This window comes from Geotrypetes seraphini, chromosome 1 (genome assembly GCF_902459505.1).
Source record: "Geotrypetes seraphini chromosome 1, aGeoSer1.1, whole genome shotgun sequence".
Lineage (NCBI taxonomy): Eukaryota > Metazoa > Chordata > Amphibia > Gymnophiona > Dermophiidae > Geotrypetes > Geotrypetes seraphini.
The window spans coordinates 118,589,110-118,603,847 of record NC_047084.1 but is presented as its reverse complement, the minus strand read 5'-3'; the positions used below and the strand labels follow the sequence as shown (position 1 = coordinate 118,603,847).

The following is a 14,738-nucleotide window of genomic DNA, read 5'->3' as shown; positions in this document are numbered from 1 at the left end:
TATCCTATTTGCTGGGTGTTAAAATAATCACCTTAGTTATCAAAGCTCAAGGAGGGGGGGGGGGATGTATCTGCTTCTACAGCTGACTCTTTCCATCTCTTTCCTCAGATGTGGCTGGTGTGAGGCTGAAGGATGGAAATGGCACCTGCTCTGGCCGACTGGAGGTTAATTACCAGCTTACCTGGGCAGCGCTCTGTCTTCAGCCTCCATATCAAGAGCTACCGGTGACTGGAAAAGACCTCAAACAGATGGGCTGTGGCACTGCCTTACAAGTATTGGCAGAAACTCGCTCCAGTCAAAGTCCAGACGTTTTTCTAAACTATTACACAGCGTGTTCTCACAGTAAAGGGAGAATAACATGTCAACCCAGAATATGGACTAACAGCTGCGATTCCAAGACATATATTGTACTTAACAGCTTACATACAGGTATCCTTAATCATTTTAATACTAATAAGATGAAGCTTTTAAGGCAGTGAGGGGTGAGGGTTTCTTTTGAGATTTCTGAGCGTGACCTAGAAGATGCAGGAGGCCATGATGCTTTATCAGTAATCGCAGGGGTCGATATTCAAAGCCATTTAACCAGCTAGAAATAGCCAGAGAGGAGGTGTGGCCTAGTGCTTAGAGCAGCTGTCTCAGCCTCCTGAGGTGGTTTGTTGGATTCCCACTGGGCAACTCACTTAACACTTCATTGCCCCTGTCTAAAATATGTAAACTGTTTTGATTGTACATAAGAACTGCCATACTGGGATAGACCTGAGGTCCATCAAGCCCAGTATCCTGTTTCCACCAGTGGCTAACCCAGATCCCAAGGAGAAAATCAGATTTTATGCTACTTATAAGCAGTGGATTTTCCCCAGCCATCATAATAATGGCTTATGGACTTCTCTTTTAGGACATTACCCTGCTAAGCTAACTGATTTTGCCCCATTCTCCAGCAATGAGTTCCAGATTTTACTTATTGTGTGAAGAAATATTTTCTCTGGTTTGTTTTAAATCTACTACTTAGTAGCTTCATCACATGTCCCCTAGTCCTAGTATTTTTTTTTTGAAAGAGTGAACATCAAGTCCAGCGATCCGCACATGTGGAGGCCCAGCCAGATGTACACCTAGCGTAATTCTAGGCACCCATATCCCTCTATGCCTCTTGTAAGGAGATGTGCATCTAGTTTGCTTTTAAATCTGGGAACGGTGGGTTCCACAATAACCTCCTCTGGGAGAGCATTCCAGGTATCCACCACTCATTGTGTGAAGCAGAACTTCCTGATATTTGTCCTGGACGTGTATCCCCTTAGCTTCAGTCCATGTCCTCTTGTTCGTGTCACATTGGTCATTGTAAATACTAATTTTCTTTCCTGCTCTATTTTGTCAATTCCTTTCAGTATTTTGAAAGTCTCGATCATATCTCCTCGCAGTCTTCTCTTCTCAAGGGAGAACAATCCCAGTCTCTTAAGTCGTTCCTCATATTCCAAGTTCTCCATACCTTTTATTAGCTTCGTTGCTCGTCTCTGCACCCTGTCCAGCAGTTTTATATCCTTCTTTAGGTTGGGAGTCCAATGTTGGACACAGTATTCCAACTGTGGTCTTACCATTGCTCTATAAAGCGCATTATAACTTTCTCCGATCTACTCGTGATTCTCTTCTTTATCATGCCTAACATTCTATTTGCTTTCTTAGCTGCTGACACACATTGAGCTGAGGGTTTCAACGTATCCTCAACGATGACACCTAGATCCTTTTCCTGGGCAGTTACTCCTAACGTGGAACCTTGCATCACTTTTCATTTGCTCATAAGAATAACCTTCCTGGGTCAGACCAATGGTCCATCCAGCTCAGTAGCCCATTCTCACGGTGCCAGTCCAAGTCACTAGTACCGGGCCAAAACCCAAGGAGTAGCAATATTCACAAGGTCCTCATGCAATTTTTCACAATCCTCTTGGATGTCATTGCAGACAATATGATGAAACCTTCCGCCCAATGTATGGAGGCGGCCAAAAAAGCAAACAAGATATTAGGAATGATTTTAAAAAGGAATGGTTAACAAGATTAAAGATATTATAATGCCTCTGTATCACTCCATGGTGTGACCTCACCTGGAGTATTGCATTCAGTTCTGGTCAGTTCTGGTTCAGTTTAGCGCCGAGCCGACCAACTTCCCCCACCCGACGTCAATTCTTAAGTCGGAGAGGAAGTTCCGGGCCAGCCAGTCGCTGCCTGGCTGGCCCGGAACTTCCTCTCCGACTTAAGAAATGGCATCGGGGAGAGGAAATCTGGTCAGCCCAACGCTTCTGTGTGGGGAAGCAGGGAGAGCTTGGGGGCGGTGGTGGTTTGAAGGCCTGTTTCCCGATGGCAGCGGCAGTGGCTTGGGAGCAGGCAGGGAGACAGAAAGAAAGAAGGGAAAAAGAAAGAAAGAAAGGGGGGGGACAGGAAGACAGAAAGAAAGAGGGGCCGGGAGACAAGGAAAGAAAGACAGAAAGAAAGGAGAGTGGGCAGGAAGAGAGGAAGAAAAAGTTGGCGGAGGGAATGAGGTCTGGAAGCGTACAGGAGGCTGAAAGAAGGGAAGAAAGATTGGATGCACAGTCAGAAGAATAAAGTGCAATCAGAGACTCATGAAATCACCAGACAACAAAGGTAGGAAAAATTATTTTATTTTCAATTTAGTGATCAAAATATGTTCATTTTGAGAATTTATATCTGTTGTCTATATTTTGCACTATGGCCCCCTTTTACTAAACTGCAATAGCGATTTTTAGTGCAGGGAGCCTAAGAGCGTTGAGAGCAGCGCGGGGCATTCAGCGCAGCTCCCTGCGCTAAAAACTGCTATCATGGTTTAGTAAAAAGAGAGGGGGGTATATTTGTCTATTATTGTATAGTTGTTACTGAGGTGACATAGAGTCATCTGCCTTGACCTCTTTGAATAAACCCCGGAATATAAATGATAATTAACATTTTCTCTGGTAGAGTGTGCTTTGTGTGTTTTTAAAAAATTTTATTGTTGGTAGATCATTTTGACATGGTCATTTTAAAAGTAGCTCGCGAGCCCAAAAAGTGTGGACCCCCTGATGTATTTAAAATAAATACAATTCTATAGCGTAAGTGGTCATATTTACATGCCTAAATGTTTAGAAGAATGACATGGGTGCATATCTCTCAACATCTCCACTTGTAAGCACAAACATGTTTTGCATAGCAGGCTCTGCTTTCATTGTATGCTAATAGATCTCATGTACAGTGGAACCTTGGTTTACGAGCATAATTCGTTCCAGAAGTATGCTCGTAAACCAAATTGTTCGTATAAAAAACTCGCTTTGATTCTTCTCGGAGAGAGCGAAACCAGAAGGCCTTGAGCATGCACAAATGCTCAAGGCCCAGTCCAGCCCAGCCCAGCCAAGAGGGAGGATCTTCAGGCACTGGCACCGGCATGTCCTGTGCGTTGGTGCTAGTGCCAGTGCCAAATTGGGGTAGGTTTTGCTATTTGGCTGCTCAGTGGGGGATGTAGGATCGGGGGGGGCGACACGAGGGGGGGTGCCAGATCGCTGGGGGGATACTGGATCATGTGGAGGGGCACTCGTAAATTGAGTCAAGCTTGGTTTCCGAGGCACTGATTTTGCAAATGTTTTGCTCGTCTTGCAAAACACTCGCAAACCGGTGCACTCGTAAACCGAGGTTTGACAGTATATTCATTGGGGAAATCCTGAAAACCTGACTGGATTGCAGCCCTCGAGGAGGGACTTTGACACCCCTGGTCTACAGGAACAGTAGCAGAGAAAGGATATAAGCGCCAGTAGTCAATCCATAAACCAAGACGCCAGGGACCCGGGTTCTTATAGTCCTCAAACATTATGGAACACAGTTATGGTGAGCAACCCAAAGAAAAGTAGGGCAAATAAAGGCAGCAATAAAATATATACCATTTAACCCCTAATCACCTTCCCCCCCCTACAGATAGCACAGGAGAAGTAGTAGCAAGGACACCCACGGCAGAGGATAGCAGGCGATAGAGGTGGTCACAACTGGTTCAAAGTCTTTGTGCGGAGCCTAGGCGATAGTGAGTTAAAATAGGGGTCCCAAATGGTCAAAAAGTGTTTCCGTCTCTTGTTCGTGCCCTTGGCATCTCTTACCTCCCAACCCAGTAGATCGCCAACCCCAATAAGAACATAAGAATTTGCCGCTGCTGGGTCAGACCAGTGGGTCATCGTGCCCAGCAGTTCGCTCCCATGGTGGCCCCCAGGTCAAAGACCAATGCCCTGAGATCAGCCTTACCTGCATACGTTCCAGTTCAACAGGAACCTGTCCAACTTTGTCTTGAATCCCTGGAGGATGTTTTCCCCTACGACAGCCTCTGGAAGAGCATTCCAGTTTTCCACAACTCTCTGGGTGAAGAAGAACTTCCTTACGTTTGTACGGAATCTATCCCTTTTTAACTTTAGAGAGTGCCCTCTCATTCTCCCTACCTTGGAGAGGTTAACCATTGTAGTCTACTCCCTCAAAATCGATTTCTGCCCCAAAATGCAGACCTCCCGGACCCAGAGTTTAGGACCCCTCCCCCGAAGACCACTCTGACTCCACAAGCCCAAAACAGCTACCTCTGGAGAGAGGACTAGGGTCTGTCCCATGACACACCGCAGGTAAGCTCCCACTCGCTTCCAAAAGGACTGGACAAGAGGGCAAAGCCAAAAAGCAGCCTCTTCATAAGAACATAAGAATTGCCACTGCTGAGTCAGACCAGTGGTCTATCATGCCCAGCAGTCTGCTCACGCGGCGGCCCTCTGGTCTAAGACCAGCACCCTAACTGAGACTAGCCCTACCAGCTCACATTCTTGTTTTCCCCTATAACAGCCTCTGGAAGAGCGTTTCAGCTTTCTACCACTCTCTGGGTGAAGAAGAACTTCCTTACGTTTGTACGGAATCTATCCCCTTTCAACTTTAGAGAGTGCCCTCTTGTTCTCCCTACCTTGGAGAGGGTAAACAACCTGTCCTTATCTACTAAGACTATCCCCTTCAGTACTTTTGATGTTTCGATCATGTCCCCTCTCAATCTCCTCTGTTCGAGGGAGAAGAGGCCCAGTTTCTCTAATCTTTTGCTGTATGGCAACTCCTTCAGCCCCTTAACCATCTTAGTCGCTCTTCTCTGGTCCCTTTCGAGTAGTACCGTGTCCTTCTTCATGTACGGCGACCAGTGCTGGACGCAGTACTCCAGGTGAGGGCGTACCATGGCCCGGTACAGCGGCATGATAACCTTCTCTGATCTGTTCATGATCCCCTTCTTTATCATTCCTAGCATTCTGTTTGCCCTTTTTGCTGCCGCCGTACATTGTGTGGACGGCTTCATCGACTTGTCAATCAGAACTCCCAAGTCCCTTTCCTGGGAGGTCTCTCCAAGTACCACCCCGGACATCCTGTATTCGTGCATGAGATTTTTGTTACCGACATGCATCACTTTACACTTATCCACGTTGAACCTCATCTGCCATGTCGATGCCCATTCCTCGAGCTTGATTATGTCACGTTGCAGATCTTCGCAATCCCCCTGCGTCTTTACTGCTCTGAATTAACTTCGTATCATCCGCAAATTTAATCACCTCACTCGATGTACCTATAGCCCATTCTATGGAATTGGGAAGGCGTAACTTACGCCCTATGAAGGACTCACAAAGCACTTTCCTATAGATGAGCACAGCGCACCTCTGAGGGAATATGTTTTATACTAGCCTGAACATCCCAGGTGGCCACTGAACCACCTAGATTCCCCTCCCATCTACTACGGAGTGATGAAAAATCCTTCCCAGGCCCCAAATTGACCAAAGCCCTATGAAGAGCTGCTATAGACATATTATCCAGAGAAGGCAAGGAGAAAAAGTGACACAGGTGAGCACCTAAGGGAAAGCGCAAGGCCACGCTATCCAAGGAATGAAAATAATGTTTAAGTTGGCAAAAGGCGTAGCAGTCACCCCAGCGAAGCCCCACTGTAGCCTAAAAAGCCGCATATGAAATGAGAGACCCCGTCGAGGTAGTGAGATGCTCAAGGAGGGTAATCCCAGAACCCTCCCAATGACCGTAAGCCACATTTTCCCTCCCCGGCATAAAGCCACATTACCCCGTATGGGCAATAGCGTCAAAATTTGCGGGTTACCTCCCAAACGCGTAACCAAGACCTGCCACGCAGAGCGCAAAAGAGAGACCAACCAACTATGTTTAAGATGCGTGGGTAACAGCCGCAGGGGAGCCTGCAAAAGAGAATTAGAATGGTAGGAAGCCACATAAGCCCCAGATCAAGCATTTAAAGTTCAAGTCTTACCAGCACATACTTCTGTCCGTGTCATAATCTCATCAAATAGGTCAGGGATGCAGCTTCTGCTCCATATCTCTCCTTTTTTTCTCCACCACCATCTTTCTCTACCAGTACCTGTTGCCCTGCTTTTCATATTTATCGATTTATTTGGATTGAGTTCAGGCCTCTTTCAGTTGCAGCTGAAGGTGAGTTCATTCTCTTCCCCTTTACTCGCTGACATCTGATTCAGTCCCCACCCATACCACGTAGGCAGTGGGAAGCTGTCTCTTTGCTCTGCGCACTTTGTTCTCTCCTATAGCATCTGCAATTGCTCCCACTGGCAGCACATCCTTTTAATGATCTTGTGAGATCTATGCGATATGCTCCTTCAGAATTTCAATGATGTGGGCAGCACTGAGGTATCTTCACTAGCTACAGTACTGTTTCTGAGGACAATGAAATGGCTTGAGCCAGAAGTTAGAGACCTCTGTCCCTCTAGCCTCCCCCTGGCTGCTGTACACTAGAGAATGACACAGGGACAAATTTTTCCATGGAAACTCGTTTTCCCGTCCCCGTGAGTTCTTTGTCTGTCCCGCTCCATTTCTGCAAGCTTTGCCTGAACCGCACGAGCCTTGAACGCTTATGAGATTATAGTATTTGAGGCTTGTGCAGATGAGGACAGAGCTTGCAGGACTGGGGCAGGGACGGGGAAAAATTTGTCCCTGTGCCATTCTCTACTTGAATAAATAAATAGTGTGAAAAGTTTCAGCCTCTGATAACCAGAGCTGGCATTGTGATGTCATAATGCCTCATTCCACCAATAACAGCCAACCTCATCAGTGATGTCACAATGGCTCAATTGTCCTATTCTTGGCTCACTTTTATTACATTATGATTTCTAGAGTGGTGCAATGCAGAGTATGACACAAGGACACATTTTCCCCATTCCATCCCAAGTTTTGTCGCTGTCCCTGTCCCATTCCTGTAATCTCTGCCTTAACCGTACAAACCTCTAACACTTATGATTTTAAAGTGAGGACGGAGCTTGTAGGAACGGGGCAGGGACAGGAAAAGAACTCGCTGGGACGGAACGGGAAAATGAGTTCCCGCGGGAGATGGAGAAAAAGTGTCCCCGTGTCATTCTCTACTGTACACAAGTCTGTGCATTGTTTACAACAGTGATTCAGGAATCTGTCCAGGGTGGCCCCCAGAGGGGTTCTCGAGATCTCCACAATGAATATTCATGAGAGAGATTTGCATACACTGCCTCCATCACACACAAATCTCTCTCTTAAATACATAGAAACATAGAAATAGACGGCAGATAAGGGCCCACGGCCCATCTAGTCTGCCCACCTTAATGTCCCTCCCCTACCTTTGCCCTGTGAATAGATCCCATGTGCCGATCCCATTTGGCCTTAAAATCAGGCACGCTGCTGGCCTCAATCACCTGTAGTGGAAGACTATTCCAGCGATCAACCACTCTTTCAGTGAAAAAGAATTTCCTGGTGTCACCTCGTAGTTTCCCGCCCCTGATTTTCAACGGATGCCCTCTTGTTGTCGTGGGACCCTTGAAAAAGAAGATATCTTCCTCCGCCTCGATGCGGCCCGTAAGATACTTGAACGTCTCGATCATGTCCCCCCTCTCTCTGCGCTCCTTGAGCGAGTATAGCTGTAATTTGTCAAGCCGTTTTTCGTATGGTAGATCCTTGAGTCCCGAGACCATCCGGGTGGCCATTCTTTGCACCGACTCCAGTCTCAGCACATCCTTGTGCTGAAAAGCCTCTTAATTGTGGCAAAATATTTTTATATTCTATTGTATTCTTTTTATTTATTTAGTACTTACTAGGCCACTATTTAAATGGAAGTAACATAGCATGGCGGTTTATAATCTAATTTACATTAAAAGAAAGAAAAAAAGCTACAATTTTCATACAAAAGCAGAATGCAATCATAATATAAAGTCTTAAAAATGTCTAAACGATGCAAATGTCTACGATTCTAAACCACATGTATATTAAAAATTGCAGAGCAAGGGGTGTAGTTACATTTTTACATTAATGCCAGCGATAATGGTTATTTGAATTACCACACTCCAACACAATTTGCATAGAATTATGTTAGGAATACTTTGTTAATCTAAATGTTAATGAGCACATTAAAATCTTTTATTCATGCTCCAGTTACAACTTGGATTAAGAAATAGATCCTTAAGTGTTCACCATGATAATATAGATGGCAAAGGGGAATGTCGGGGCTTTCGTGCATGTCGTCGGGAGCGTATTAAGAGACACTCTGTTCCCCTTCTGTTCAGCTGTTTCTGATGTGAGACTTGTAGATGGATTCAGCCCCTGTGACGGAAGCTTGGAGATCTATTTCAATGACACGTGGCTTCGAGTCAGAGGAGAACCTCTCGATGGTCGAGTGGCTCAAGTAGCATGCAGACAGCTTGGATGCGGTCACTTCCGACACTCACTAAACTTGTTCTCTGATGGCCGTCCTTCGATGATGATTGCCTGCACTGGTGATGAGGAGCTTCTCTCCGACTGTCTCGTCTACGTTGAAAGTCCATTTAGTTATACATCGGACCATATTGGCATGGTGTGCTCAGAATCAGGTAATGTACGGGCGCAGTAAAGAGCAACAGGGGTTTATCAACCAGGTTCTCATATTTTGTTGTCCCAACACTTTGTAGTCTTAGACAAGTCAACTGCAGGCAAATTTCAATAATACAATACAATTTTTATTTCTATACCGCCAATACCTCATGGAAGTCCACAAATAAATGAGTTAATTCATTCTAAACTAGTTATATCTTGTAAAGTACAAATTCTTCAAATAGGTGAAACTCTTAATTTGTTTATTGATCATAATAGGTAGAGTTTTCCATAGTTTTGCTGCTTGGTAAGCACAGGTTGAATTGAAAATTCTGGTGTATTTGATCTTTTTAATGTCAGGAAACAGAAGGTATGATTTTGCCTTCAATTCAAAGCTGATTTGTTAGAGAACCTAAAACGTTATGGAATGTAATCTGGTGTGTCCCCAAAGTATGTTTTGAACAATACACAATAGAATTTATCAAGGATCCTAGCTTCGACCAGTAGTCAGTGCTACTCCTTAAGATAAGGTGTGATCCTATCACTCTTTTCCAGTTAGGAAAATTAGTCTTATAGCTAGGGTTTGAAGATTATCTTTGTATTGATTTGGGACAGTCTAAGACAGTCCCAAATCAATACAAAGTCACATTGCAAAGCAACATTGAGTCAATTCTCAAATATTTTAGGTGCCTTGTAGGAGTTAGACCTCTAAACTGGCCAAATACCCTAGTGAGGGGTTATGATGGTTGAGTTAGGAGTTTAAGCCTGATTTTTACTAATAGCCCATTATAGCTTCCTAAATTCAGGCCTAAACTTAAGAACCTACAGTGCAAAGTTGACAAGATATATTTATCTGGTTAACTTTACCCCTGATATCAGGTTAAAGTGGTTCTGAATATACTTAGCCAAATTATTTGGTTCACTGTAGAACAGCCCTCTACCATGTAGTCTGGTTAGGTTCAGCTGGAAACCATGACTATCCAGCTAACTCACGCACACAGCTCCAAAATGCTCAAAGTAATGCCTCTTTTTAATTGTCCGGTTAACTTTGAAGTTATTGTACAAAATCTATAAGAACTGATAACGGATGAATTTCACTTAGAACCGTCTTCACACTGAAATATATTGAAGTAGGATATTGAAATTCCGTTTGAAAATATTTCAAAATAGGAGGAAAAAGATCTCAGAGACCCAAAGAGAAAAATAGTATTGACTCTACCTTTCCATATACGTGGGTCAAAATCTCATTCATAGGTCTAAAAAACCTTCAAACATTCTAATTCTTGAATTCAATAATTTTTTTTTAACTTTTATATTTTTATTTGGTTTACTCTTGATTTTATAATATAACTAGTGTTTAAGCCGGTTATATTAACGGGTGCTAGAATATATGTCTGTCTGTCTTTCTTTCTGTCTCTCTCCATGGCCCCCTTTGTCTGTCTGTCTTTCTTTCTGTCTCTCTCCCTGCCCGATGTCTTTCTGTGTGTCTGTCTTTCATTCTCGTGCACTGCCTGCCTGTCTTTCTGTCTCTCTCCATGGCCCCCTTCTGTCTCCCCCTTCCCCCCCAAAGTAAACCAAGATTGCTCCCTGGCCCTCTTTCCCTCTCCCCCCACTTTCCTGTGCAGCAGCAGCAGCATTCCCACCCTTCCGTGTGCAGCAGCAGCATTCCCCCCCGACTTCCCTACCGTACTCTGCCCTATTACATCCTCTGGAAGCGCATTCCAGGTGTCCACCACATGCTGTGTAAAGAAGAACTTCCAGACCTGGGGATTTGTCAGTTTTTAATTTTTCTATCTGTCTACGCACATCTTCAAGGCTCACTTCCATGGATGTTAATTTCCCTGTGCAGCAGCAGCATCCCCCGACTTCCCTGTGCAGCAGCAGCAGCATTCCCCCCTTCCCTGTGCACCCCCCTTGCCTGCTCCCCCTGTCCTGCAGTAGCCCTTCTCCCTTCCTTTTACCTTCCCCCTGTCCAGCAACACCCATTCTGTTCTCCCTGTCCTGCAGTAGCCCTTCTCCCTTCCTTTCACCTCCCCACTTCTAGCAGCACCCCTACCCTGCTCCCCCTGTCCTGTAGTAGGCCAGCCATCAGTTGCATTTCTCATACCCCTTCCCCTCTCCTCCCGGATCTCACACAGCCGCTGGCAGGAAGCGACGTCAGCAATAGGTAAAATCAGCGCTGCAGGCTCCTCTTACGTGCTGCAAATCAAACCGCCACAGACTCCACCGCCATGCACGCGCCACACATAGAACACAGCCCACGAAAGCGGAAATCACGGCGGCAGGGATCACGCCATTTCAACTATGCTTGCGTGGGTAAGGGTTTTATTATATTAGATAAATATGAACTTTATCTTTCTAAAGGTCCAACTCTCCGTTTCACCATATTAAGGTTTCTTTAGGGGTTCCATTATGTAAAAGTGCAAAAACCGACAACATTTGGCACTTCTCTGATGTGTTACTTGAAGAAGATTTAGCATGTAGTTGATACATAGAGGCTTGAACTTGTAAACAGAATTGGAGTGTTTGCACTTCACACATTTCCATCAAAAGCAGGCATTTTAGAACATAAAATAAGAATTGCCGCTGCTGGGTCAGACCAGTGGTCCATCATAAGAACATAAGAACATAAGCAATGCCTCTGCTGGGTCAGACCTGAGGTCCATCGTGCCCAGCAGCCCGCTCACGCGGCGGCCCAACAGGTCCAGGACCTGTTTAGTGATCCTCTATTTATACCCTTCTATCCCCCTTTCCAGCAGGAAATTGTCCAATCCTTTCTTAAACCCCAATACCGTACTCTGCCCTATTACATCCTCTGGAAGCGCATTCCAGGTGTCCACCACATGCTGTGTAAAGAAGAACTTCCAGACTTGGGGATTTGTCAGTTTTTAATTTTTCTATCTGTCTACGCACATCTTCAAGGCTCACTTCCATGGATGTTAATTTTTCTGCTTGATTTCCATTGAAGAATTGCTCAGGTTCCGGTATATTGGTTGTGTCTTCGTTCGTAAATACAGATGAAAAGAACATGTTAAGTCTTTCCACAACTTCTTTCTCCTCCTTCACTACTCCCTTCCTGTCTCCGTCGTCCAGCGGTCCCACCTCCTCCCTAGCCGGCTGTTTCCTTTTAACATATCTGAAGAATGGTTTGAAATTTTGTGCCTCCCTGGCTAGCCTCTCTTCATACTCTCTTTTGGCTTTTCGAACCACATGGTAACATTCTTTTTGATACTTCCTGTGCTCTTTCCAGTTCTCCTCAGTTTTGTCCTATCGCTTCCTTCACTATTTTAGTGATCCATACCAGATCTTTTGTTCGACTCTTTTTGCACCCCTTTCTGAATCTGGGATGTACAGATTTTGCGCCTTGAAAAAAGACCAGGCATGTTCTACCATTTGGCATTTCTTGGAAGTGTTCCTAAGTTTCTTCCTTACCATTTCCCTCATTGCTTCGTAGTTTCCTTTCCTGAAGTTGAAAGTTATGGTTCTCTTTCCTTTCGGTATTCCTACTTCAACCTTGAACTTGATCGTATTATGATCGCTGTTTCCCAATGGTCCCACTACTTCCACTTCCTTTGCAGGTCCCATTAACCCATTTAGGATTAGATCCAGAGTGGCATTTCCTCTTGTCGGTTCTCTAACAAGCTGTTCCAAGAAGCAATCTTGTGTAGCCTCCAGGAATTCTGTCTCCCTAACACATCTTGAGCTTCCAAGACTCCAGTTTATCCCGGGGTAGTTGAAGTCTCCCATAATAACTGTAACCGCTTTTGTATTCTCGCTTCATCTCAGCTTCCATTTCTTTATCGATATCTCCGGTTTGCCTGGGTGGACGATAGTATAGGCCCATCTTTATTTCATGTCCTTTCCTACCCAGTATTTTAACCCATAGCAATTCCAGCTTGTTGGTCGTCTCCACTGTGTCTATTCTTGTCGATTGTATGCTTTATTTTATGCTTATTGTATGCTTTATTTGCCACCTCCTTTCTGTCCTGACCTGTCCTGGAGATAGAGCTTGTACCCCGGTAGCGCTGTATCCCATTTGCTTTCCTCATTCCACCATGTTTCAGAAATGCCAACGATGTCTATGTCCTCTGCATTAGCCACGGCTTCTAGTTCCCCCATTTTGTTTCTTAGGCTCCTTGCATTAGTATATATGCAATTTAGATCCTGGCATTTTGTTGTCTTCATTTCCTTTCCCTGTGCTTCGGTCTTTAGTGTCTTCTCTTTTGCTACAATCTTTCTAACCTCCTCTTCTGGGTTAGTTGAGTCCTGTAATTCATCCCTTGTTTCTTCCCAGCCTTTTTTCCCCTTAGTATCTTCACGGGATACCTTCTTCCGAATCGTCGACACTAGGTCGACTGTGGGCTTTCCCCTTCCTCTTAGTTTAAAGCCTGTTCTATTCCTCTCTTGATGTTGTTTGCTAGAAGTCTTGTTCCCGCCGCGCTCAGGTGCAGTCCATCTCCTGTAGAGCTTGCTCTTGCTCCAAAACGTTGTCCAGTTCCTCACAAAGTGGAACCCTTCTTCCTCACACCATCTCCTTATCCACGCATTTATTGATTGTAGTTCCTCCTGCCTTTTCACATCTGCCCTCGGTTCTGGTAGGATCTCTGAGAACGCTATCTTCTGGGTCCTCATCTTCAGCTTCCTTCCCAGAATCCTGAACTGTTCTATCAGTGTGCTTCTTCTGTAGTCTCTCCTGCTGACATCATTCGTCCCGATGTGGATCATTACTGCGGTCTCTTCCGTCTCCGCTCCTTCCAGGATCTTCCCAATTTTGTCCACGATATCCTTGGTTCTTGCTCCTGGGAGGCAGGTCACCAGCCGATCCTCTCTTCCTCCTGCTATGTGGCTATCCACATGCCTCAGGATCGAGTCTCCCACTAGGATCGCTGACTTTCCCTTCTTCAAATTTTGCTTCGGTCTCAGGTCGATGTCCTCGGTGTGCTTTGCTCTCTCTTCTTATGGGCATCGACTAGCCAATTCCTCCCCCTCGTGCGGTATTCCTCTGTGGGTGTCTTCTTTGAGGTCATCTGTTTCTTGCTCACCCTTCCATGTTAGTGTTGGTGTAACTTCATCTTTCATCTGGAGATCCTTCTCTTCCACCCTCCTCCTGTATGCTTCCTCAATGAATTCCTCGAGATCCCTGACTTCCTTCTCGATGTATCTCTCACTCATGAAGTCTTCAAATGTCCTGATAGGGTCCTCCGTGGTGTAAAGTCCTTCTAGCTCCTGTATCTTGTCCTCAAGTCGCTTGACTTCCTTCTTCAAGCTTTTCAGCTCCTGACACCAACTACATACATATGTCTGTCTCCCCAGGGGAGGAAGTCATACATATGACAGTCTGTGCAGAACACTGGAAAGCTCATCTTCTGGTTTCCCTCTGCTTCCATCATCGTTCCTGCTTAAAGATAACAGTTTAAGATTTTCTGCTGTGTTAGTTATTGGTTTTCTTACCTTGTCGCCCTTCCTTGATGTACTAACTCTGCCCTTCTTGAGGCCCTTTGCTAAGGCGAGCGCCTTTGCCGCGCGCCGAACGGCTGCACGCCGTTGGCCCCTCCCCTTTTAAGGGGGAGCTTCGGAGACTAACGTCAGGGGTGGGCGGAGCTATCTCTCGCCGATCTCCTTAGTCTCCTGCCTCTTCTCTCCCCTTCTCAGCTTCGGTTTGCCTCCCTTCCTTCTGTTTTTATCCTTCTAAATCCTCTCTCTCTCTCCTCTGCTTTCTCATGCTTGCCTGCTTGTCTTGCAATGTGCTCTGGAGGTTGGCCCCTCCCCTTTTAAGAGGGAGCTTCGGTGGCTGACGTCAGGGGCGGGCGGAGCTAACTCTCGCTGATCCCCTTAGTCTCCTGCCTCTTCTCTCCCCTTCTCAGCTTCGG

At 45.5% G+C, this 14,738-nt stretch overlaps 1 protein-coding gene across 1 annotated transcript in view; it reads left to right on the top strand.

The window, feature by feature from the left end:
* The window catches only part of LOC117356858 (killer cell lectin-like receptor subfamily B member 1), a 128,933-nt gene that overhangs the window by 110,601 nt on the left and 3,594 nt on the right, over positions 1–14,738 (top strand). The window contains exon 6 of the transcript XR_004538724.1: positions 109–429. The gene's annotated coding sequence lies outside the window, so the exon portion shown is untranslated. The remainder of the gene's footprint in view (positions 1–108; positions 430–14,738) is intronic.